Source organism: Bidens hawaiensis, unplaced genomic scaffold (genome assembly GCF_021521415.1).
Source record: "Bidens hawaiensis isolate Kalapana, Puna unplaced genomic scaffold, B.hawaiensis_p1.1 tig00018597_1, whole genome shotgun sequence".
NCBI classification, from domain to species: domain Eukaryota; kingdom Viridiplantae; phylum Streptophyta; class Magnoliopsida; order Asterales; family Asteraceae; genus Bidens; species Bidens hawaiensis.
Window position 1 is genome coordinate 159625 of NW_027492817.1, and position 24593 is coordinate 184217.

The window sequence follows — 24593 nt, forward strand, 5'->3', positions numbered from 1 at the left end:
AGAAATTTTTTTACCAAGTTCATTATTTAATATCGTGTAACGAAAATATCATGGTAAGTTAAAATGATCGGCGTTGTAAATCGAGAAATCACGAGTAAACGATTTTTTTAAAGCAAAATTTCCATGAAGTTTCGCATGAGGATTTCAAGAAAATTACAAGCTATAAGTTTGCGAATTTCTTGAAAAATCATGGCGAAACTTCCATAAGAAATTTAAAACGAGAGAAATCGTAAGATGCAAATTTTATTCATGAAAATTTATGATGAACCAAAGATCGCATGATGAAAGTTGTTATGGAAATAAATTTGGGTAACGAAAATTCTACCATGTATATTATATAATATATTATAATTAAAAATGTCGTGAGAGGTTTAAATAATTAAAATTTGAATTGATCGCCCAAAATAAACGGAATAGTTACAAAAATAAAATTTTACAAGGACTTTAAAGATAATTTAAAGTTTATACAATAGGAAAAACACATACACCACTACACACACTTGCGGCCGAGAGAGAGTTGAGAGGAATCCGAGGTCAAGCGGAAGCTAGTTCGTGTAGATCTTTATAATACAAGCTTATACAAGATCTAGAGTGCATAGACTAGCTAAACGAGATCCAAACGAACACAAAAGGTATGTTCTTGACCTTTAAAGTTTACGTTTTTATAAACGTTTAGCCACGAAACTTAGAACGGGATTAGATTGGGTGTAAATGAAACGTAAAGTTGTAAACTTGATGATAAAACGAACCTAATGAACCGTAGCTGCAACTGAACAACTTCGTCTGCAAGCTTAATATCGCTTGCAAGCAAGTTCGCCAACTGATCAACTTCGCTGTTGATCAAGTTCGCAGCTGGATAAGTTTGTTAAAGAATAAGTTCGCTAACGATAAGTTCGCTGGGCATAAGTTCGTTTGTGGATTAACTTCGCTGCCACAAGTTCGCCAAGTTAACTTCGCTGCCACAAGTTCACCAAGTTAACTTCGCTGAATGATAAATTCGCCATGGGCTTTGTCCCTTGGACCCTGCTAGGGGCTGCCGCCCCTAGACCCCGCTGCCAGGGGCGCTGCCCCCGGAACCCCGTTCGTTGTGGGTTATATAAAGATAGAAATACAATATGAGTAGTAGAAGTTAATTGATATATGTAAATATTATACAGTTAGCCGTGCACAGCTCAAGAAGGGAATAACGATTAACGGAGAGCGTAACAAGATTCAGGTGAGTTTCTAGCCCCATTTCCTTGTTATGTTTTCGGGGCTGTGTGCATACTCAATGTGAATGTTAATACACTTACCTTAAATGGTAAGTGTATATCTTAATGATTAATGTGATAGTTAAGTTTATATTATAAATGTGTGCTTGACTGTACGTGAACGACCTTCGGGTATTGCACGTATTGTTAAGGAAAGTATAGTGTAGTATGTATGATATGAGTATGTGAATAAGGAAGTATGTATGACTATGATATGTATGATATTATGCAAGATATGTATGAATGTGATAACGGAGAGGATAATGACAGGTAAGGTAAGGTTAAAGGGTTGCATACCCTAATAATATATGCGAGGTTAAAGGGTTGCATACCCTAATAATATATGCGAAGGCTAAAGGGGTTGCATACCCTAAATATATATGCGAAGGTTAAAGGTTGCATACCCTAAATATATATGCGAAGGTTAAAGGTTGCATACCCTAATAATATATGCGAAGGTTAAAGGGTTGCATACCCTAATAATATATGCGAAGGTTATAGGGCGTAATGCTCTTTGAAATGTAAGGTAAGTATATGAAAGAAAGTGCGAAGGTAAGTATGTATAATATAAACGAATGTATGAGAGCATGTAGTTATGAATGTATTGTATGTGATGTAAGTCCCGAAGCTGGATCACTACAATATGATATCAACCCAAACACGATGTTAGTGCGCAATCCTAACAATGTGATGATTCAAGAACGATAAATACGAACAATATGAATATGATGAACACGATGGAATACTCAAAATGCACATGATTATATTATTAAACCGTCTGGTACATGAGATTACACAAATCGGTATTGCTCTCTAGATGGTGGCTCTCAAAGTGTTCAACTTCTCTCAATGTGAACAACCCTACCTTATACATTATGTAAACTATATATAGGGAAACCAAACACCTAGGCCCATATTAATCACAAGCCCACCAAGAACTCTTTGGAGTTCTTGGTTTACATAGCTAACCCGTTGCCCAGCCCAATAAACAAATAACTAAGATCAAACCACAAATATGGACCCAACAATCTCCCCCTTGGTTTGTAGCTTTGTTCTTGTTTATTTCACTTCAGACCAGCCTAACCGAATTTCATAGGGATTTCGGTAGTACACCAGTGTAGTTCTTCAACTTGTCTTCGTTTACATCACTTTAGTCTTGATCATGTCGTGGTCCATGATATGTGTCATTCTAACCAATTTATGACCCAACAATCTTGCCCTTAGACTGATGCTTTCAAGATCTTCAGAATCTTTACTAGAACATAATCAGCAACTTCAATGATCAGCGACTCAGCATCTGCATCCCCTTTTTGATAGCATCATCCAATTTGAATCTCAGATACTTCATATGCTTCCGTTGTAAGAAATCAGTCTTGAAGGAACAATCAACTTTGATAGAAAGATCAACCAAAATATTTTGAAAACAATTAAATAGAACAAAATAAGATAGACAATATTTTATTTTTTTATTTTTTTAAAATTTTTATTTTTCTGTTTTTTTTTGTTAATTTTCTTGAAAAGACCTGAGATGAGATCATACCAGCTAAACCAAATATAACACATTTTTAACACATTTGTTTCGACAAGAGTAATCAAGAAGTAAAATAAAATAAATAAAATAAAACCAAAAACAACAAATAAAACCAATTTAATCACCCGGTCTCCTTATAATTTAGCAAAAATTTGGATCAAATTTCATTTTTCGATAAAAACGCCGCCTTTTATGAAAATATCAGAACATGGAATCATATTGTTTAAGGTGCTGTCACAAGGATTCATGTTCAGCGTTATTATGACATAAAGAGACAGGTTGATAGCAGGTATAATGAACTTAGCATGATTTTTCATCGCATCAGTGATATGATTAAGGTTCAGTTCGGCATAAAGCTTAGATGGACATCACTCATGGACCTATGATGCATCCTATCTCTTCTCAAAGCGTATTTGGCTTTCCCCAAATCACCTCGATTTGACTTTGACCCACTGGATTTGGTTTTAAAAACTTTTAATGACATAACTTATTTATTTGATTTTTCTTTTCAAATTTGCAAACATATTTGACGTTGAACGTTGGACTTATAGTTTAAATTAACAAGCCTTTCATTCGGGATGTTAAAGGACTTATATTATTGCCTCCATCCCTGTAGTTCTGTTATTAACCCCTCATGTTTGTGTTTTTCTTAAAAGCTTGTGAACATTTATCAACTTTTGGTTGATTATATATATTTAAAGTAATTTTGTTCACATTTGTTCTTTGTCATTCTCAATGAGATACTTCATTTGGGGACCAAATACCAACGGGCTCGTGTATGACTGGGTAATTGCTTTTCTGCCTATCATTCGGAGAGACGTATATGGAGACATGCACATGTCTTCAAAATGACTCTCCATAATAAGTTCAATAAGTTTAGTTTATATCACTATAACTTTTACGCATCGTGGAAAGTACCATACACATCAATGACTGTTCTAGAGCCTTTTAAGCTTAATAACTTCACCCGTTAGGCACACAGAAACAATTTACCTATCATTTTCCAAAGGTTGGATCAATTTTCATTTGAAAATATTTTGAAGCTTCTAAAAAGCTGTTAACTGAATAAATATATCACTTCCCAAAGAATTTACAGAAGACAGACATGTTAAGAACTTAGTCACCCCGGTCACTCTTCAGTTTTCAGGTAAATGGCTATCCCGTATGACCACTAGTGGTTAACAGGACCAGAAAACACATGAACTACGTGTCCCTTCAACTTGGAATTACTGACATAATTTTAAGTGAAAGAATTCAAAACACAAAAACACATCACAATCGCCCCGGATGCTTTCGGTCTTTAGATGAATGGCTATCCTGTGAATCTACAAGTAGATCACTAGACCAAACATATACAAGAATATGTTCTTCAAACTTGAGCAACCGACATAATTTTAAGCGAGAGTGGAGTTTAAAAGACATAGAATTTTTTTAGTATTATTAAACGCACACACACACTCATTTTGAATTTTTTTAAATTTCTCCCCCTAAATTTGTGCAACAATTTTGACCGAAGGAAAAACTTTTATGTACAAATTTAACCTCAAAAAGACTCAATCGTCGAAAAGAAGTATTTAATAAAAAATGAAGTGTGATAGTCAGCCAACTGATGTACTATCATTTCTCAGGCACGTTCAAGTCATTTTCTCATTTTTGGGAAACAAAATACACTACACTTGAAAAACTATATGTGAACATATTTTTGTAAAATTTAAAATTTTAAAATCTTTTTGACTGATCAATTTTTCAAACCAAAGTGATATGGTTACCTTTTATCTTCAAGACATCATCTTTCCATTTGTTAGAATCTCCCCTAAGAATAAGCTTGTTTTGAGATTCTGCATCCTTGCGAGTTGAATGTCAGGAACAAATCTTTTAATATGCAATGTATTCCCTGATTTATTCCTACACACTTAGAGAGCAGATTAAAAACGTTTTATAACCCTAAGATCCCGTCCAGGTCAACAAATAATCCATTTGAAGGTTTAAAGATTTAAAAACAATGGATATTTGCCCTGTCATGTGCCTGGAACAACCCATTTAATAAACAATGAATTTATGGTTGTTCCTACACGCATAACCGGATCAGTTGGACATAGGAACCCAAGTCATAAATGTCTTGGGGTTCCCTTGAGCATCAACATATGTGACCTCTTGCCAAATCATATTTTTCCCATCTTTAACAGAATCATTTGTCATTACAGATTCTGTTTGTTGAGTTTTAAGTTTCCATGTCTGTCTTGGTTTAATGAGATTTGAAAGAACAGACTTTGGAGTGGATCAATTCGAATTCGAACTCTTAGAACTCTCAACACTCTTTGATTTCTGAAAATTTATTTTTCTTTTAACGGTTTCTAAATCGTTTAAGTGTAAACATGTCATATTAACTTTGAATCCTTGAGTATCTGTGACTCGTTGTACAGATACACGTGGTTTTCTAAAATAAGCATTTTGTTTAACCACTTGATTCGGTTGAAACTTGTTACCTTTCACCTGAGGGGCTTGTCTATTAACAACACGGTAGTGACACTCCTTTGCCAAATGCCCATCGTTCCCGCAGACGAAACACGCTTACATCCTTCTTCTAATGTCCACGTAAGCACTAGCCTCATGTTGGAATTCCCTCTTAGGAAAGGTTTTTCCATTCTTCTTGCCCCTTGGCACATCCTTCTGATTTTGCTTGTAATAGGGAACATATAGACGATGAACACAATTTCTGGCTATATGTCCTGGCGTGCCACAGTGGTAACATGTTTGCCTCTTAATATAAGTAGCACCCGATGATTTATCAACACATGGAGATCCGTAGGGTCTATGAGGACGAGACTGTCCTTGTTGTGCTGATTTCTTACGTGCCTTTTCTTTGTTGCCACAACTCTGTGTAGTATTATTAGTACAATTTTGAGTTCTGTCATCTGAGTTTGATGACACGTTAGAAAAGGATTCATTTTCACTAGCCTGAACCCCTTTACTATCAGAAGCAACATCATTTACTCTATCAGAAGCAACATCATTTACTATAACTACACATGAAGTAGAAGCATCAAAATTGTTCACACATTTAAAAACATGCCTGATTTCCTCTAGGGAACCAGATCCAACAATTTCAGATTGAACTTGTTTACCATACTTCATGTCCTTTATCTTTTCTTCCTGTTCTTTGGTGACAGGAGTAGGGACATAGTTGTCATTGAAAGGTGGGGGTACCTGATTATAACCTATACCCTCACCTTTGTTTTCTTTCCACCATAACTGATTTTCAATCATTGAACTGACTACTTTACTGGAACCCTCAAATTTTTTAAAATCAAGTTCAACCCTTTCAAACTTACTAGTTATATTTAAAATCTCTAACTTGGAAGCTTCCAATTGAGTAGTTAACACAGCAATTTCTTGTTTATCATCATGATGGTGACAACTTTTTATACTAAAATTAGACTTAAGCCTTTTAATATCCTTGTTATGTGCTTCTATTTTGTCTAGAAACCCCTTTTCATTTTTCTTAAGTTTAAAATTTTCTAATTTTATTCTTTCCATATCTCTAATTAGACTGTCATTATGAAGCTTATACATTTCTATTTTCTCACCACAATTTAGAGAACATTGTTGAAACCTTAGCTCAGATGGATTTTGATATACTTCTTGTGAGGGAGCAGACTGATTAAGAGTACTTCCAAACATTGAGATGAGTTGTGGAGAATCCGTTGAGTAATTAAAGAGAGTAAACTGATTTTCCCGCCAAAATTTCTCGAAAAAAATATGATCGCCAAAATTCTCAAAACAGATGTCCCACTCAAAAGAGGCGTCCAGGAAAAATTTCGTTCAAGAATTTTTTTTTTCGAATTTCCCGCCAAAATTTGGCCGAAAATTACCCGAAAAAATTTGTTTTCGTCAAAATTTAAAAAAGAATTTATACTTATAAGGATTAATCTAGAAAAATTTCGTTCAATAAAATTTTTCCCGCCAAAAAAAAGAATTTTTTTTACCGAAAACTAAGGTGAACCGAAAACAAGGGTTGACCGAAATCTCTATTTGACCGAAAACTATTATCTTGGACCGAACACTAGTGATTTGACCGAAAACCCAGCTGGCCGAAAATTCAGTTGACCGAGAACACTTTAATCTGGCCGAGAACTCCTTGACTCTGGCCGAGAACCCTTGAACTTTGCAGAGAACACTTAATATTTGCTGAAAACTCTTGTTATTGGCCGAGAACACCAGTTTTCTGGCCGAAAACAATTTAACTTGGCCGAAAACAATGGCTTTAGGCCGAAATCTCTTAACAAAAGGTAGATGTTTATGTTTAATGACCGAATTCTCTGTGAAAATTAAGAATCCCAGCCGAGAACTTCCAAAAAACATGTTTTTATGATCTTATTTTGGTAACAACTAAATCCCTGATTTTATGGGATTCAAATTGTTTCCAAGTAAAAAGAATCTTTGACCAAATCACAGTTTTCTTCTTCTCCGATTATGAACTCGACGGAAAAATCACCAACACCACCAAATCTTAATATCTTGAATCCGTTGATATCACAATAACGAGCCTGGATTCGTCCAAGGCTCTGATACTAATTGTAAGTCCTGAATCTGGATCACTACAATATGATATCAACCCAAACACGATGTTAGTGCGGAATCCTAACAATGTGATGATTCAAGAACGATAAATACGAGCAATATGAATATGATGAACACGATGGAATACTCAAAATGCACACGATTATATTATTAAACCGTCTGGTACATGAGGTTACACAAATCGGTATTGCTCTCTAGATTGTGGCTCTCAAAGTGTTCAACATCTCTCAATGTGAACAACCCCTACCCTATACATTATGTAAACTATATATAGGGAAACCAAACACCTAGGCCCATATTAATCACAAGCCCATTGAGAACTCTTTGGAGTTCTCGGTTTACATAGCTAACCCGTAGCCCAGCCCAATAAACACATAACTAAGATCAAACCACAAATATGGACCCAACATGTGATTAACTAGAACTCACTCAGCGTAGCTGACTTCTAGTATGCACGCAGGTGAGTAGGAAGAGGCAGCTCGCTTGAGTGGGCACGTGGCATTGAATAAGAGGCTGGCATCGGAAGACTCAAGACGTTTAAGTTTAATGTTTTTTTTTTTATTTTGAAAGACGAGATGTTGTTTTAAGACAAGTTATGGTTTGTTATGAAATGTCTTATGAAAGTTTTTATATTCCGCGGATGTTTTAATTAACTCTGATATTTAGAACTGCGTTTATGAGTAAATCCAACACCAAATGTAGGGCACCGGTAACTGGGCCTTACAACTAAAAACTTTTTTACAAAATTACCATGTTGGAGTTTAAACATGTGCACGTACCACCGCGTCTTTTTCATGTTTTTGACTCGAATAACGATAATGAAAAAGACAATAAATCGAGATACAACGGGATGTCAAAACACTAGTCCACGTACCACCGAGGCTTTTATCTTTTTAACACCAAACATTTGGAAGGTGACCAGAACGCTCGCGTTCGACAACATAAAGTGGTCATCTCATATGAGACAATCTTTAAGGAGATTTGAAATAACGGGATCCAAGTTAAGCTCATGATCCATAAAACACAATAAAAACTAATGTTTTTGCGTTTTAAGGTAAGGATACCTTGGAGTACTATGAAAGTGTGTGTATGTGTATATTTATGATTTGATAAAATAAATAAGTATATAACTAAACAAGTGCATTGAACAATAAAGTAGGGTAAACACGTATAGGCAACTCGTATAAGGACCTTAAAGTAAAGACTATACAAGGTCGTTACGTCTAACCACCTATCCTATAGTCTTATGGCTCTTATACCAATCTGTCACACCCCGACCAAAGGCGGAACATGCCGGGGTGCAACGTGATTGGACAAATACACAAGACACTATTTAAAGTGACAATATTTAATCAACTCATTTATTTCATAAATCAATAAGCAACACATCTCACTCACACAAACAAACTAAATACAAGTAACATTTATATTGTTCGTTTTACTAATACCCTAATAGTCTTGGTAACGTTTTTCGTCAAGTCCTCGAGTCAACAAAAGTCAAACCTGTAACATTTCATAAAATAAAGTTTGTCAACACAAAGGTTGGTGAGCAATTCATAAGTTTGAGCATATAAGTATATATTAATAAAAAGCCACAAAACTTGTATACAAAACAATAAATAAAAGCAACAACTTGGATAAAATAGATATCACTAATAGTTTTACGTTAGCGACACCTAGATATAAGGGGATGCCAAATAGTCTAGGATTTTATTGAAAATTGCTAAACACATTAGCACCACCTAGCTACAAGGGGTTGCCAAGTAGTCTAGGATTTAATATTTATCGTTAATTGCGTTACGTTAACGACACCTTGCCATGAGGGGTTGCCAAATGGTCTAGGATTTATTGTTACACCATCCAAAAGCGATAAACACATAAGCATATAAGCATGTAAGCATAGAACACCAAATCGATCAATTATTTAAGTAAAGTATACAATCACGTTTGTGGGTTTAAGATCCAAGTAAATAAAGCATTTAGTTTGATAGGTATGAAATGTCACCCCAAAACGAAAGATGGAAAAAGGGGTATGAAAGTACTCACCTCGACTGATGAACCGAGAAGTAAATAGATAAATAAATGAAGCTCGAACGGTAAACGAACAGACCCGACTTGAAACAATTAACACCTTAGCTAAAATAAATATTGTAATATATATTAATGAACTTGAAACCACAATGAAACTATATTGGAAACATTGAATGAGAAAGTTCGGTTGTTAATCGGGTTACCAGTTAGTTTGTTAATGATTAGGGACTCGTACTTAAATGGTAATTTAAAATAAAATAATATTATTAATAATAAGGATAGTTATGATAATAATAACTTTAGAACATGTTATATATATATATATATATATATCTAGATATATAAAATAATGATGAATATAATATACTACTCATCGAGAATTTGTTGTTAAAACTAATTATAGTAGTAGTAATAATAAATATAATAATTATTACTTTATTGTTGAAAACGTTATTAATAGATTTATAAGTTTTAATAATAATAATAATAATTATTATTATTATTATTATTATTATTATTATTATTATTATTATTATTATTATTATTATATGTGTCATATTTATAATAACTAATACTTATGACATTTTAAAAATAGTAGTATTAGTGATAAAAAGGATATAACTCGAGTGACGACGACGTTAAATGGTAACTAGGCCCGACATGGGTTTCGGTTTAACAAAACAAGTAGATAATATTAATAAGGGGAAGGTTCATGTACATTTTGATCTTAACATGAGTACGTAGGAAATAATGCCAATTTATTTAAAAATGCGAACGTAAGAAACAATACCAACTACAATATCAATCTACATAAACAATGACTTATAATAACAAAGAAAAGAACATAAAAACTACAACAAAAGAATCAAAATCAAGAACAAAATAATAACAGCATATACCAGCAAATACATATAACAGCAAAAGAAAACATCTAATAATAACAACAAAATATAAATAAGCAAATACTTATAACGTCTCATATTCGAAAATTAGCAAATACGAACAAAAAATAGCAGCAAACACCTATAAAAATAAACCTAATCATAACAACAAATTTGTTCTCACCGTTTTCATGTTATGGATAAAATGTATTTGATCCTGTTTCATATTAACAATACTAGATTGTAATAATATTCCTTAATAATCATAATAATAAAGATAATAATAATCATATTAATAATCTATTATTATGAAAATAATGATAATAATAATTGTTTTGTTAAAAGATAATAATAACAATAATAACTAATAATCTTGTTAATAATAATAATGATAATAATTATAATTATCTTGTTAATAATATTAATAATAATCTTGTTAGTAATAATAATGATAATAATAATAATTATCTTGTTAATAATAATAATGATAATAATTATAATTATCTTGTTAATAATATTAATAATAATCTTGTTAGTAATAATAATGATAATAATAATTATCTTGTTAATAATAATAATAATAATAATAATAATAATAATAATATAATTTAGATAATGAACATGGGTTGCCTGAGTTGATTCAGGCCGTCGGAAAACGAAAACAGAGAGAGAGAAAGAGAGAGAGAGGGAGACTTACCCTGAGAGAGAGAGAGAGAGAGAGAGTAAAAGAGATAGAGAGAGAGTCCGCGAGAGAGAGATAGTGAGAGAGAACGGAGAAAGAACAGAGATGGACTGTGAGGCCACGGCGGCGGCGGTGGCGTAACATCTAGTTACCTGGTGGTGTTGGATCTGAAGTGGCCATGAATGGTGGGGGAGATCGCGTTTCCGGCAAGAGTGGCCGGAGATCGCTTTTCTGGTGGACGGTTTTCCGGTCACATGTGGTTATGAAGATGACGTCTCACAGGTTGCACTTGGATTTGGTGTTTAATGGTGATATGTTGAAGGAAGGAAGACTGCGGACGATGGCCGAAAGCTATTTTTCCGGCGGCCGGCCATTGATGCCTTTTCCGGCGAGCCGTTTTCTTGCAGTCACATGGGTGGCGGCTGAAAGTTGGTTTTGATTTAGGTTTAGGGTTTGTTTTTATATATAGATGGGCATAAATGTTACCCCTTTGGCCCCTCAAGTTTGATATTTAGTTATAAATAATTTAAACCTTGTGTTGCTTTAAGGAAAATCTACTTTAGTCCCTAAAGTTAGTTTAACCAAACTTATAAATTAAAACTAACGGTATTTTGACAAACCTTGCACACGCTAGGGTTATATTATCAATAATTTGATAGAACGCAGGTTCGGGTTTACAAGCTTAACCACAACTACGAAAGATAATTTATTAAATAAAACGCGAAAAAAAAGATCGACATATTACAGATTACAAAATGAATATAAAACGAGACTCAAATTTGACGAATGCCACACTTTATGTGTTAAATGTGCAGGAGATGTAGGCTTCAGTGGATGAAACTTGAAACTTCATCTGATATGACTCAATGGGTTGCTGGATTTGCAGGTTTGACTTTTATGATCGTCTAATAATTGACCTTTGTGAGCTTACTTTTGGGATTTATTTATGCATATTGGTTTTTTATGCATGAAAAAATTTGAAATTACGCTTATGATAGGGTTCTAAAAGTAAGCATGGTAGGCGGTCCAGGGTGGCTGGTTAAACATGTTCGGGTTATGATCGAAAACAGGTGTTAAAAAGTTCAGCTTGGTTCGAGTTTAAATGGGTTGCTTTATAACAGACTCAACTTGGTTTGGGTTAAAACGGGGTTCTGTTCAAAATTGAGTTGGCTTAAAAGTTAAAACAATTCCATTGTATTTTTTTGAATTTCTTTTATGTTTTCTTTTTTGAGTTAATATGACTTAACTTCAGGTAAATTATATTTTCATCCTTTATCGATTATATTGTGCACGAGTAGCTTTGTTTGGTTCAATTTTCGGACCCAACCAAAATCGAAATTTCATTTAACGTATTTGAGTTTTTTATCCTAATTGTATGCAACGTTTACTCTTTATTGTATTCATTGACCCCCTAAATAAACACAAGGATCTTGTTTTAGGGTGTCCATAATTTTATGCACTATTTACCTTTTAAGTGTTTAACCAACATTTATTGTAAAATATTGACAAACTAAAGATACTCCTCCATGCTTCCTCTAACTATGTGATGTCAAAAGCTGAATATAATATTACCAAAGTTTGACATGATAAACTTTTTGTTGGTGTTTCTTTGTTATCCCTGCTACAACCAACTTTTACAAGAGTAAGATTATAATGAAATTTAGTAGCTATCATTATTTTTTAATATACTCTTTGTGACTATAGTTTTTATTTAAATACAGGGCAACTGTGCCGCACTACAAACATATATCAACGATGTCGTCTTGTGCCGGTACTTTAAACATGTTCGACAAATGATGGCGATATTTGGACATTTGGAGCTACGTGGGCATCACATTAGTGTTAATGTTTTCGAGTATTGACGTGCCGCATCGTGCATGGGCGAATTACTTCCGCAAGTTTACCCAAGCAAATGTAGTTAATGTTTGTTGTGAGTGTATGGTAACATGCTTAATGTTGTCAATATAATTTTAAATTAAGGTGTTTTTTTGTCTACAATTTTGAAAACAAGGTGTTGTGATTGTTTTTCATTTTGTGGATCTTATTTTTGTTTCTATTAATTAGTTATAAAACCGTGATCCACTTAATGTGACAAACTTTATAGTTTTTTTTAGTAATTTGGTATCAAATATAAACTTACAAAGTTAAAATATCGTGTTTTATAGAAAACATAACATGACTGTTAGTACTATTATTCAATCGAAATTTTTTTCAAAGTTTATTCTCACCTGAAAGATTATGTATGTTTTATATTTAGTGTCTTTAATGCTACATATGAATTCAAAATTTCAACGGTATATGGGTTTTCTAATAAAACTTCTGAAGAAATATTTATGACAAAACTTATAAACACACATATTATATGAACATTTGTAAAAAAGGAGACGTAGACTTTTATTTGGTGAACACCGTAGTAAATGGAATCTAGTGATCAAAATATATAAAATGAAAAATTGAAACGACACGTGTACAAACATTTTAATTTCACTTACTTGATTATATGATTTGATTTTTAAAAATTCATAAAAAATATTTATTAATATGTTTAAAAATATTTTTTTTAAACCGTGTGTCACACGAGATATAAGCTAATACGAAATAATTTGATTAATGTAATTCTTTAGTATTTAATCATAAATGAAACATAATGTAATTTGTATTTGTTTATTATAAATTATTCTTAATTTCAAAATGATTGGTACCATACCCGTGTAGTACACGGATTTATAACCTAATTATTAGTATATCCTTAACAATATTTATTATTGTATTTATTTATAGGTAAATGTTAAAATACACATGTGGACAAAAATGAGTAGTCGTTACATAATTATTTAATTACTTAACTATAAAAATTTACAATTATTTAAAACATAATATAATTCTAATTCTAATTCTAATTCTAATTCTATTCTAACTCTAATTCTAAATATTAGAAAGTTAGAAAACATTCGAAATTGAATATCACATAATTTAATTTTAAATATTCTAAACATAATTTAAAAATATTTAAACATAAATAATTTAAAAGGATCATCTGAACACCTATCGTACTTTCTTTCCTATGGATCACAATTATTTAATGATTTCACAATTCAACACGAACATAAAGGGGTTTTTTAATATACCATGGGGTGTTTCCAAAACACCCACCCACTAAGCCGCGGATCGGCCGATCCGTCGCATATTGGTTGGGTGTTTTGGAAACTTGTGTTTTTTTTTGTCATTTTGCTGTCTTTTTTTGTTATTTTATTATGTTTTTGTCTTTTTGTTGTCTTTTCTTTTATTTATTTTCTTTTGTTTGGTTTGTTTTTTGTGGCTCGGGTGTAACCGTTTCTTGATCGGTTTTGAAAGGTGACAACGAAAACACAATTTTGTATGTCGGGTGTAAAAGGAACGAGATTTATATAATAATTGTTAGTGCACGGTTTTGCGTCTAAAGTCTTTGTATTTATCGTTAATGTATTTGTCGTTTTGTTTTATGTAATAAACAATTAACTTATATTGTTAGTTCGTTAATGTACTGTCTAGTTCGCTAAGGATGTTTAGCGAACTAAGACTTAAGTATTTATCCCTCCTGGTTCGTTAAGGATGTTTACCGAATCAGGGGGTGATTCGTTAACGTTTATTTGGTTTAATGTATGTAACGAAGTGGGCTGTAGTTCGTTAGGGATGTTAATGAACTAAGCCCATCTTCTATATATAGGTGAACACTGTTCACGTTTAATTTAAGTTTTGAGAGATAATTATCGAACCTCTGTCCAAATCGCTCTCGATCTTCATCTTAATATTATTCACACATATACATACTAATATAGATAATACATACATACATATAACATACAATCAAACGTGATAATGAGCTAGATCTGAGATATAGGATTAATCGTATTCATCCAGATCTGTGATCTGTTTACAGTTAAAGGATTGATCTCTAAGTTCCAACAAGTGGTATCAAAGCTTTCGGGGCTCAATTACGCTTGATTTGGTTGTTTATTTGGATTATTAGACTGATAATTAGTATTACGTATTTCTATTGTTCTGTTTTGATTAAATTTGGATCAATTTAAGGATAATTGATTGAATTACGGAAGGTTTGGACTGGATTTGAGGTGGTTAAGGTATAGGTAAGGTTCGGATAATCGGAATTGGAGTTTGTTTTGGTTTTGGATTGAATTGGTATTGGTTCTAGTTTGTGTCCGAAACAAAGTTTTGGTCTTGGTTTAATTGGACTGGTAATCTGGGTTAATCAGTCACGAGTATAGTATATTTGGTTTGGTTTTGTGATGACGAGTGTTTTGGTACTTGATTTGTGAGATTTGATTAAGCATTGAGTGTGTATTACGGATTTGAGTTTCTGGGTTGTGTGTTCTTCATTTCCAGATTTCTAGAAATCTTCGTTGAAGATTTGAAGATTTGAATACGAGGTCGATTCGTTATCAAATTCTCATTGATTCATTAATACATTTCACCCATTCGCTATGAGTTCTAGTTGATTCGTTATTCATTCACTATGAACTATAGTTGATTCGTATAATCAGTTCGTTAATCTATCTGATTCGTGTTCACAAATTCGTGTGACACGTGGTCATCTTGGAATTTGTGTTATATCAACCTTTGCCACGTGGCAATAGGTGTCAGAGTTTGTTACAAACGGTTGTAACAACCTGATTCGCTATATTGTGATTCGTTATCAACTGTAGCTGGTTCGTCATCTTATTTCGCTAAGTCTATATTAGTGATTCGTTTCAGAAAACTTTCTACTTCGCTAAGCTTGTTCTTAGTGATTCATTTCGTCAATTCGTTAGTTGGACTCATTCGTTGACCATCTGATTCGTTGCTTAATTCGTTAAACTTCAATTCTGATTCGCTTCCTGATCAATCCTAACTTCGTTAATATTTGATTCGTTAATTAACTGTTCACAGTTCGCTACAACTGTTTACAGTTCGTTACATTCATTGTCCTCCATTCGTTAACCTTATTATTCACAAGTTATCCTTGAATTTTTGAAATTTGTCAAAAAAAATGGCCGGTATGTATGCACTAGCCTCACAGAATATGTTAATGCAACAAAGTTGCAACTTGATACCGAGATAGGTTCACATTCGAAATGTCCACGTTTGATGAAGTTCAGTGATTTTACAAAGTGGGAGCCTCGGTTTCGTGCTCATCTAGGATCAGTTCATCCTGACTGCTCATATTGTTTAGATGAAGTTTATACCGTTCCTATGATTGGGGATGAGACTATCGGTTTCAAACCTAAAGCTATATCTCAATACTCACAGGAAGAGAAGAAAGCATTAGATATAGAGACAAAAGCCTATTCTACTCTAACCATGGCTTTACCTGAAAATATCTTTCACCAAGTGGGGAGTATAAAAATCTGTGCCTCTTTGTTTCAACATATTCGAATGAGAAGTATGGGAAACACGGCTGAAAGCAAAAAGGCTATGCTTAAGTTTCAATTCAGAAACTTTAACTTACTCAAGGGTGAGACGGTTGAAGAAATGACTACAATATTTAATCACTTGATTGCAGAGATGGATAAAATGAAATTGGAGGTTTCTGAAGTTGATAAAATTGATACTATTAAGAGCGCATTACCAAGTTCGTACTCTACTTTACTAATGGTATTAAAAGAAAACAGTTATTTCAATGAAGACTTGACTGCAAGTGAGTTTTTACAAAAGATTGAAGCGCGTGAGTATGATCTCAAGTGTCAAAAATCTTCCAAGGAAAGTCAAGATCCTGCTTTCTGTGGTGGTAGCATGCCTCTAAGTTCAACCATTTCACCGATTACTGCATTTCTTACCCAGAATGCAAGAGAAAATGAAACGACCATCTATAGTGATCCTAGAGCTTGTTTTTATACTGCCGGTAACTCTAGATCACCAAATGTTTCTGCTGGTTCAGGAAGTTCATCCACTACAAATCAATACTCAACACCATCAAATGTCAACATGAAAGAAGCTGAACAAAATTTTGCCTCTTTAACAGCTTTCATGACTTCTTATGAAAATTTGGTGAGTAGTTGCCACTAGTGATTTGACTGATGAAGACTATGATCAGATTGATCCAGATGACTTAGAAATCATGGATTTAAACTGGAACATGGCAATGATTGTTCATAAGGTGAAAAGATTTATGCAAAGAACCGGAAAAGATATTCCTGCCCTGAACAAGAAATTGGGATTTGACAAGTTAAAGGTGAAATGTTACAATTGTCATGAATTCGGACATTTTGCAAAAGAATGTGACAAACCGAAAAAAGAGTATACTGGTCCTCGTGGTCAAAATCAAAAGTCTTCAACTCCACGAGGTAATGATGCTGAGAAGAAACCATCAAGTTCTGGGTCACAAGCAATGTTAGCTAATGGAGATGATTGGTCACAACGACTACTGTGTAATGATACTCAAGCTAATTTGGCTTTGTTTGGGCAGACTCAAGATTTTCATGATGCTAGTGGAAGTGAGGTGTCTTCTGATAATGATTCTGGATCTGATTCTGATGACTCCTGTGACAAGCCTACAACTGTCTTTGTAGGTTCCCAGCCGGATCTACACGGAAGTATCTCGTACTACGTAGGTGCGGAATCTCTACGTAAGACGATACGAGCGTAGGATGCGATATACGTTAAACCCAAGCACAAATACACGTTACAATACTCAAAAGACACGTTGTATTGCAACTCCTTTAACACGTGATATGCAAATCACAATTACACGTACTGACCAACTCTTACAAAATAACCCGTAAACCAAACATATATAGTTATCGACAACTTCCCTAACAGACTAGGCGAAGTTGTCAATAACTTCGCTTGTCCACAAGTTCGCTTATATTAGGCGAACTTGTGAGACAACCTATACAAATCAAAACAAAACAAACTAACACGATTACAGACACTAGATACTGAACTACTGACATCATGTACCAACAGACTCCCCCTCGGCAGTAGCTTCATATCTCTAACTTCAATCACGTGTCTTGTAATCCCAAAACTCGAGTCACCCGTCTTCAAGCATGAACTCCTTCTCTGATACAAACGGAAACTACTCTCTGATATTTCTTGGCTTCTTCTTTCCATGCCGGAATATAGAATATCTTTTTCTCGTTCAGCACCTGCAAGTCAGCTTGAGACAAATTCACCAAGTGCATAGGATCATACACTCTCAGCAACTCTTGTTCATCTTCATCCTCCATCACCGCTTCAGCTGTTTCACTATCGACATACCACCATTTCAGATTCTTTAAGACATCCTTGGGCATTTGTTTCATCGGCACTTCTTTTAAATACTGGATCGGCTTATACTTCATTACCATCCAAGGCTTGCCATCAGCTCACATACCTCTGTCTTTATCTTCAACGAGCTTTCCTTTCTGCGGTTTTAACAACTCGAACCTTTTATCTTTTATACTTTCTTTCCAAACGATCTTCCCAACAATCCTAGCCATATTATCATCACTTCTGTTTATCAACCCCAACTTGGCTAAATCCTTCACCTCACACTCCAGAAAGGTATTCAATGATCTCAACAACCTTTTGAAATACTGAACTCCGTCAAAACGTTTGATCACAAACAGCCTCAACTGCTCATGATACAACCAGCAAATAATCCCCTTTTTCGATTCAGCATACCCTTTGATGTTGTAACTCTTCTTGAACATAGTGGGAACCGACGGTTTCTTTGTCTTTACGAACCATTGAGCGTAGCCTTCTTTCCATCTCGGCTGCTCTTCCCATTCAGTCTCATCACTTCCCATATCTTGACCCATATCTGACTTATCAACTTCTGGAATTTCATGCTCAACGTTTTCCTCCACAATCTCTCCCTCTTCAATCTCACTATCAATTACAATGTCAGCTCCTATCTTCTCAATCTCTTCAACCGGTAACACATCGTCGTCACCTACAATATCATTATCCAAACTTTCCACATCATCCACTACCACCACATTATCACCCCCTGATTCACCAGTTGCACCAGTTGACTCCCCCTGAGATGTGGAAGTCCCAAGAGCTTGTTCAGTTCTTGGCAACTCACCACCTGCACCTTTCGATGCATTGGGATCATCGTCTCGATCATTCCTCTTATTCGTCCTCAACTCATCGCCCTTGCAGCTTGTCTCCCCCTGAGATGCTAAGAACTGTTTTAAAGCATCAAAAAGTTTACCGTGCTCAATCAGGAGGGACGACTGAATCTGATTTTCTGCAACAAGGCGCTGGATAGCGTGAGTCTGGATCAAGTTTATTCTCGACTGTTCTGCCACCACCCTTTCAAGAGCTGCTATCCTGTCTGAGTCAGATAAGGTTGCATCAAAATCAAAACTCATATGAGAGGTGTCTTGAGCATACGGTGAAGGGATCCCCAAAGTAGCTGGAACATCAGAAACAGGCTGAAAAGTAACCGCATGTGGTATTGTAACAGATAATCCTGCAGTGGCAACTAGTGTCGACTCAACGAATCTTGCAACAACCTCCGATGGAGTAAGTGTAGGAGGTGGCAAGGAAACAATTTATGGAGCCAAAAACTGGAAAGTAGTGGGTGGAATGCCAAAGGAGGATGATGTAGATATAACAGGAACGTCCGAGGTGATTGGTCCTGTCACAGTCATGGATGCAGGGACCATAGTCATACCAGATAAAGCGGGTGGAGAGAAACGAACCACCCTCGAGCTTTCACCAGCTCCCGATCCTTCACCCGTTCTTGCCCTTTTCGATCGACGAACCAACCGATCTAACTCCTCCTCAAAATCAGATTCACTGTCAACTGTATCTTTCTTTCTTTTTCCATGAATCCTTTCTTGAGCGACCAGTATATGTCTTGCTTCAGCAACATCATCAGCTGAGGAGTCAGAGTCGGTTCTTTCAGAATCAGCTACCGACGTAGCTATCAACGGCACGTCAACACTAGAAACCTCTTCTACTGAGACCTGAACCTCTGCCTCAGGATCAACTCGTTCCATATCGAAAAATCCTTGGCCACCAAAAGCAGCTTCAAGGTCTACTTGATCCTCCGGCGCCACAACAGGAGCAGCAGGCAACGCTTGCTGTACCACAGGTGGTGGTTGAGAGACAACAGCCTGTTGCGGTGCCGGATCCCGAAACTCGTCTCCACGAGGAGCAACATACGCCGGGTTTATCAAATACCCAAATAACGGAGTATGTCATGGACGAAGCTCTGGTTTACTTCGAGCACTCGATGATCTGCATTGTGCGAAAATCCTTTTGCTGACACTCTCTACATAACGAATCGGACGGCGCTGAGGTAGCGTAGGAGCTACATGATTCAAGATCATTTGTAAAAACCTTGGATACATCAAGAATCTTTCACGAGCCACCGCTCGTCTCTGACGGTCTATCTCATAAAACACCATCTGACTGAAGCTGTAAGGCTTGTGGTAAGTCAGTGTTGTCATTGCCGATTGCATCGTGGCACCCATACCGTCCGTTCCAGCCTTACGACCCGACATGCATACGATCATCACGTGCATGAGAAAACGCCATTGATCCAACAAGAATCCTTTACATCTCTGAGTGTCACCCAATGGACCAGAATAGCCCATTCTTAAAAATGCACCATCTCTGAATGGAGCAACAAAGTCTGTAGGATCATCCCTCGTTTCATTCCCTATCTGCAAGGCGACCCTTATCTGTTCCGATGAGAACTGCACCTCTTGATTGTTGACTGTGGCGCTCATGACTGGGGGCTCGACTCTACAATCGTATTCAACCGTCTGCCAGAAGTCTTCTATGTTCGGCAGAGAAATGGGCAGAATTGTAGTAATTGCATGAAAGATACGCGAGCGAATAAGAAAATTGATGATCTCGCAATAATCATCAACACCGCTAGCATCCGGGTCCAGTGTTATGTACATATTGTGCCTCAGAAAGAATTGGCGGTTGTTATCACCACCTTCGCCACCACCAGCACCACCGGCTCCTGCTAGATCTGCCATATCTGCACCACAAACGGTCTAAGTTAGAGAATCGTCAAAGCAGATCATAACTTCGCCTATTACCATGAGCGAAGTTACGAGAAAATTTAGTGTGCAGGCGAAGTTAGACATAGGGCGAAGTTGAGCACAAATTCGCCTATACAATAACTTCGCCTGACAACAGATTAACTTTAAAAAAATATGAAAAGCACAAGGCGAAGTTAAGTCTAAGGCGAAGTTAAGGATAACTTCGCCTAACCATAACTTCGCCCCTTGAACAACTTCGCCCCTGAGTTGTTAAAGATTGAAGTAGCAGGCGAAGTTAAGCCTAAGGCGAAGTTGAGAACAACTTCGCCTAAACTATAACTTCGCCTGATCTGAAACGGCAAAGTTTTAGAAGGCCAGACGAGATGTCTTTTGGAGAATTTGATGATTGTGGACTCTAAAAAACATGTTTTTATGGAGATCTAGACAATCAAGTTGGTTATGACCACGTTAAAACAAGTTTGAAAAGCGGGTGTGTTAAGGTTCGCATGAACGTGGTCTCAAACCGGACCAAAACGGCATCTGATTAACATGATCGACACGAATTATACGTTATCACGACTCTACACACCTTTAACACGGATTGAATTTGAGAATAATAACAAGGTATGATTCGAGAGTTAACTTCACCGAGGTTGATTTAGAGTATAAGTTCGCCTGTTTTGAGAATATGAAAGGGTTTGACTGAGTTGACCCTTATATAGGGCTGAACATTACACAGGCGAAGTTAGGGTTAACTTCGCTTACCCTTAACTTCGCCCTGTAACAAGTTCGCCCTTTCACAACTTCGCTCGGTATTAAACTTACAAAACAGACCCTTATAAATTTGAACAAAGTGCAACAGTCTTTTAAAAACTTCCGTTAAAGATTTAACGTTACGATCAAAGAACCAAGTAACCAAGTTTTAAACCATAAAACGACATACGCAATGACAATTTTAGAAATAAAGTACACGGGATCAAATTTCAGTCTTGACAGGGACTAGCATGTTTTAGAAAAGATCCGAACAGGAATCATACTAGTTAAGTGACTGTGACATAGATCCATGTTCAGCGGTATTATGACTTAAAGAACCAGGGTTGTAAGCAGGTAGACGACTTAGTATGGTTTTCATCGCTTCTGTGATACTGATTAGGTTCAATTAAGCTCAAAATTTAAACGGACAACACATCAGAGATTGTGATGCCTCCCATCTATTCTCAAAGCTTATTTGACTTTCCCCGAGTCACCCCGAGTTGACCTCGACCCGTAGTGTCTGATTAAACAATAAGTACATCTTGATCTTTAGAGTCTTTTTCCCGTTCTCTTTCTTGCCTCTTGATTGATAAGTATAACGTAATAGGCTTCAGAAGGCTTAACATCATAATTTTTTTTAAATAATAAAGATTTACATAGCTTCACACAGTAGACTACTGCAAGTCCCGAATCTAGATCACTGAAGGTACTTGACACACTATCTTCTTGGGAATCAGAACACTCACGGGCTCGTGTATGACTGGGTAATCGCTTTTCTGCCTATCATTCGGAAAGATGTATATGGAGACATACACAACTCTTAATGAGTCTTCCCTTTAAATCGAGAAGATTTAGTTAGTATCACTTTAACTTTTACGCACCATAAAAAGCTACCATAACATACAATGACTGTTCTAGAGTCTTTTAGGCCTAATAACTTCACTAGTTAAGCACACAGAAATAGTTTGTGTATCACTTTCCAAGGTTGGATCAATTTTCTTAGAAACATTGTATAGAAACTTCTTACGAAGTTGTAGACTTGAAAAATTATATCATCTCCCTCAAAGTTGTAGACTTAAATTCTATCGCCCCGATCAAGTCAAAGTCTTCAGGTAAACGGCTATCCTGAAGATCCAATGGATCAGCTGGACCGACCACATACGAATATGTGTCTTTCTAACTAAGTAAGAACGACTATTTTTCAGCGACAGAATAAAAACACATCATAAACAGCCCCGGTCACTTTCAGTCATCTGGTTAATGGCTATCCTCATAATCTACTTGTAGAAGTGAGGACCAAACACATCCAAAGATATGTCCTTCAAACTGAAGCAAACGATATAATTCTAAGCGATAGTGATGTTTTTTTTTAATAAACGAAAAGCACGGTTACTCGGGATTGATCATCCCATTTAGCTCAACAAGATTTTGAAAACGAGTTCGGTCAAACGCTTTAGTAAAAAGATTAGCGAAATTATCTAACGAATCAACCTTTTCGAGCACTATCAGTTTCTTCTCAGCACAATCCCGTATAAAATGATGACGAATGTCAATGTGTTTAGTTTTGCTATGTTTTACGGGATTGTTAGTTACTGAGATTGTAGCAGTGTTATCAATACAAATAGGAGTTTGAGTGAAATTCAGACCGTAATCGCGCAATTGCTGTTGTATCTAAAGAACCTGGGAGCAGCAGTTTGATGTTGCCATGTACGAGGTCTGCTTCTTGCACTGCCATGACACCAATCTTCCTCCCAGAAACTGACATCCACCGGTTGTCGACTTCCTGTTCTGATTGCAACCCCCATAGTCAGAATCTGTGTAAGCGATCAAATCCAAGTCTCCCCCTTTCATGTACCACAGACCCAGCTTAGGCTTGCCTTTGAGATACCGCAGTATTCTCTTCACTCACTTCATGTGAGATTCCTTTGGGCTTGCCTGAAATCGAGCACAGAGACAAACTGCAAACATAATATCAGGTCTAGATGCAGTTAAATACATTAAAGAACCTATGATTGCTCGATATTGGGTGGGGTCCACGTCTTCATCACTGTCCGAATCAGCACCCAGTTTGTGATTGACGCAAACTGGAGTATCAAATGGAGTGCTATCCTTCATCTTGAATCGCTTGAGAACGTCTTGGACATATTTAGTTTGATGGATGAACATCCCATCTTTCTTCTGATCAACCTGCAATCCTAAAAAGAAAGTTAATTCACCCATTGCACTCATTTCAAACCTCTTTTTCATGACTTCTTCAAACTCCTGACACATGACGACTTTTGATGCAGCAAATATGATGTCGTCCACGTAGACTTGAACTAGTAGAAAATCTTGCCCTTTTCTCTTGACAAACAGCGTGCTGTCGATCTTTCCTCTTTCGAACCCATTCTCAAGTAAGTAATCAGATAAGGTGGCGTACCAGGCACGAGGGGCCTGATGTAGTCCATATAGCGCTTTACTCAGCTTGTACACATGATCAGGAAAGTCAGGGTCAGGAAAACCCGGAGGCTGTTCAACGTATACTACCTTATCGACTTTACCATTAAGAAAAGCACTTTTCACGTCTAATTGGAATACCTTCATCTCATTGTGTGCAGCAAATGCCAAAAATAGTCGAATCGCTTCCAATCTTGCCACAGGAGCAAACACTTCATTGTAGTCGATTCCTTCCTGCTGATTAAACCCTTTAACTACCAGCCTCGCCTTGTTTCTTATGATTATTCCTTTCTCATCTCTCTTACACTTAAAGACCCACTTTGTGCCAATAGCATGTACATTCTTCGGTTTTGCTACCAACTTCCAGACTTCCATCTTCTCGAACTGAGCTAACTCTTCTTGCATGGCTTCGACCCACGAGCTATCCTTGAGAGCCATTTGATAATTCTTTGGTTCAATCTGGCTGACGAAGCAGGTATA